This window comes from Hyalella azteca, unplaced genomic scaffold, assembly GCF_000764305.2.
Source record: "Hyalella azteca isolate HAZT.00-mixed unplaced genomic scaffold, Hazt_2.0.2 contig2700, whole genome shotgun sequence".
Taxonomy (NCBI): Eukaryota; Metazoa; Arthropoda; class Malacostraca; order Amphipoda; family Hyalellidae; genus Hyalella; species Hyalella azteca.
Genome location: NW_025932965.1, coordinates 34,946 through 38,791, shown reverse-complemented (window position 1 = coordinate 38,791; position 3,846 = coordinate 34,946).

Sequence of the window (3,846 nt, the reverse complement as noted above, 5' to 3'; positions counted from 1 at the left end):
GTCCTCAGTCTGCAGATGAGTGTCCTCAGTCTGCAGATGAGTGTTAGTGTACTCAGTCTGCATATGAGTGTACTTAGTCTGCAGATAAATGTACTCAGTCTGCGGTTGAGTGGTAAGATTTTTAACTATTTTCGTAGATCATTCCGAGTTCGAAGGGTTTCAAATGTTCATGTAGAGCACTTCGAGTCGGGAGGGTTTCAAAACTTTCTGTAGAGGACTTCTCGTTTCGAAGGGTTTTAAATATTTTTGTAGAGCACTTTGAGTCCCAAGGGTTTTAAATATTTCTGTAGAGCACTTCGTGTCCGCATGCTATCAATTATTTCTTCAGAGCTCTGGATTGAAACAAGATTCAACTCCGTTGGCCTCTCCGATTTCCCAACTTGCCTACACTATCGTATAGGTTCTGAGATGCTGATATATGACGATGAAAACATTTTATGGCACACTGTACTTTCAAATAAACAAATTAAATATTGAACAAGATTTAAACTGGATAAAAACTAATGCACTTTAAGATATAAGTGCATGGCTTTGAACTTGATTTGCTTCATGGATTCTAGACTTGAGGTTTTAGTCTCGACATTCGAGCTCAGATCTTGGGATTGAGGCTTTCTTAAAAGAACCGAAAAAAATGTGAATAGCTGAAAAGGAACTATAAAAATAAATATATTCATAAACATGATATATAAGCATTAGCAATCCTTATTTACATAATCACCTTTTCAAGTAGGATCTGAAATTCACCAATACCTCCGCTGACAACTTCCAATAAAATAATAATCTTTCCACATTAGCTTTCCACACTTTGCCTTCTATAAGCTCTAAATTAAAATGACCACAAAATTTTCCATACTAAACAAATTCTAAATAAATATTACCGCATCAAATTATTTTTAAAATTATTCGCTTTTTATCCGTTTCAACTTAACTGAATAACTATAATCGTTCAAAACTCATCCGAATGTCACAGCAAAGAGGCCGTGTGTGGAGTCATTCAACAGATTGCCAGTGGGTTTCACGAAGGCTGCTTCGGCAGGAACATTTAAATTTTTGTCAGAAATAATCTTCATGGTTTGAAAACGAATCCTATGGCGTATTCCATGCATACACCCAAATAACCTACTGTCTCCGTTATAGAGAGACCTTGTCCACGTAGCTGAAAGTCTCTTAGGATTTCAACTGATTTGTCCGTTGTCAGTAAATATATCTACCTCAAGCTGGTACATCATACGTCATTATCCGCAGCCGGAACAATTTGATTAGCAATCTTAACCCTCTACCGCCGTATGTCACTCTCCGGGAACATAACTCTCAACTTAAATTATACGTAAACTATTGAGTGTAGCAACCTGAGGACGTTTGTGCGCCACAGAGAACATTTGAAAATTATCGTACGTGATGGCAACCATCAGTGCAAGTCCAATATTGCTCTGGCTACTCGTGTCAGGCTGTAGAGAGTTAAAGGCTGGAAGGTCTACTATTCTTTGCTGTTCTGTCCCCTAGATTGTTCACAAATGATAATTGTCAATGTTTGATGCAGAATATTGGATTTGTGTGTAATAAGTTTGTCTATGTCGTTTTAGTTTACAAGTTAAGAGTAAAGGATATAACCTCTCGTGCATCTCCTCTATCGAAACTTCGCTATCTGCGCGAAAGAGCGTTAACAATGAACGGCTCGCCCGGAAAAATACTAATCTCAATTACTACTCTGTGCAACCTGCCTATATAGAAGAATATATAGATGTATATATAGAAGTATATATAGAAGTATGTATATAGAAGTATAGAAGCGCGCTGTATGATCTGAGATAACTTTCTATGGGGCGTTCAAGTCGCCTCTGCTGAACAACGACTGACTGACTAGAGAATAGGAGTTATTAATGGAATTAGAATATTTTTAAAAATAATTGTTAGATATTAGTTATTTCATCACGTGCTGCTCGATTCATTTTGAATTAAGAAATGACAGCTAATTAGTTACCTACGCAGGAATCCCTTTAGTACGATCGAAATTTTGCTCCGTTAAAGACCCGTTGCTAACCGAGCAGCGCCCTGAATGACTCAATTTCCTTTGGTGTAAATTATTCATCAGTTTGCGACATAAATAGAGCCCAAATATGATTTTCATGCGCATTAATGAACATTCAAACAGAAGCAATCTCAGGAAATCAACCAGTTTTCGCAAATGCACGCGATCTTGTTATGTCACTCGTTAATATCTGCATTATTTTTCCAGGAAAGAGAGATGAGATGCCGAAAAAATGCCGCTTTCGAAATGAGCGCGTCATTGCATGTGATAAGCATTCCCTGTGAATTAATAATCTTATTATGTCTTTATAATCCTATTATGCCTTCATAAGCCTTTTATGTCTTCATAATGGGATTATGCATTTATGATCTTATTATTACTTCACAATTCTATTATGTCTTTCTTATCCTGGTATGCCCTCATAATCATATTATGTTTTTATAATCCTATTATGTCTGATATTATCATTGCCAGTAAAGAAACAATTTTCTATTCAGAAGAAAAACAGTGTTTTGATGTGAATAAGTGAAACAGTTGATCCTATGTATATACATATAATATGTATAAAGGATAATGAATAATACGTAGAATACTTAGCTATTCTGTGCATGTAAAGCTGTAAAGTTGTGCAGGTAGAAAATGTAGGAAAAATGTAAACAAGATTCAATAATAAATCAGGATAAACTTTTGCTGTGGAAATTTGTGTGGAAAACGAGCGACAAATATCGTCGGATTTTTGAAAATTGATGAAATTCGAAAAATTTAAAAATGTAAGGAAGATCATAAAGGAAGTTTAAAATAAATAGTAATGAAATTGCCGATTCATGATATATGTAAGGAATAAAATAAATAATCGAAAAATATGCTGAAGAAACATGGAAAAGTTTTAGGAAATGATTAAAAATCTTTTAAAATTTTTTGAGAAATTAATGCTATATGCGTGGATTATGGGAGAAAAAGAAGCTGAAAATGTTTCGAGAACAAAACAAAACTGACGTTCAAAGGAATTCAAAAAAATCAAATTTGGCTAAATTGAAGTCGAAGCGAATCCCAAGAGCATTTAGGTTAAGTCAAGTTGAAGTCAAAGTGATGCCGAGTGCAAGACAAATTGAATTTAAAGTGATGCCGATCACAAAACAAATAATATTATTGAAGTAAAAGTGATGCCAGTTAAGTCAAGTAAAATTAGGCGAAAGACCCAAGCAAGGAAAACTTGCCAGCGTGAAGCTTAATGAAGCCATAGTGTATAAACGGTAAGTCCATGTGAACTTCAAGATGGTGCCCGAGTGAGGTTCAAGATTGAGTTCAAGTGAAGTTAAATATGATGCCCAAGGGAAGTTCAAGATTTAATTCAAGTGAAGTTTAAGATAATGCACGAGTGAGGTTCAAGATTGAGTTCAAGTGCAGTTCAAGATGGTGCCCAGGTGAGGTTCAAGATTGAGTTCAAGTGAAATTAAATATGATGCCCAAGTAAGGTTCAAAGTGAAGCTTAAGTGAGGTTCAATATGCAGCATTAAGCGATGCCCAACTGAAGCCCATTGCAAACCAGAGTGAATGCATAAAAAGGAACCTATAAAATGAAGCGATGGTTTCTATGAATTCAAGAGGGCGTTAAAAACTCACACGAACAAACATATGAACAAACAAACACGAAAAGACAAACAAACAAACACATACGTACAAAAATACACAAACAAACATGCAAATGATCAAACACAAACACACACACACAAATAAAATCAACCACTAACACACTCTCACATGAATAAATAACAATTAAATTGAATATTAGCAGAGTAACCTGGTGTTGTTAGGGT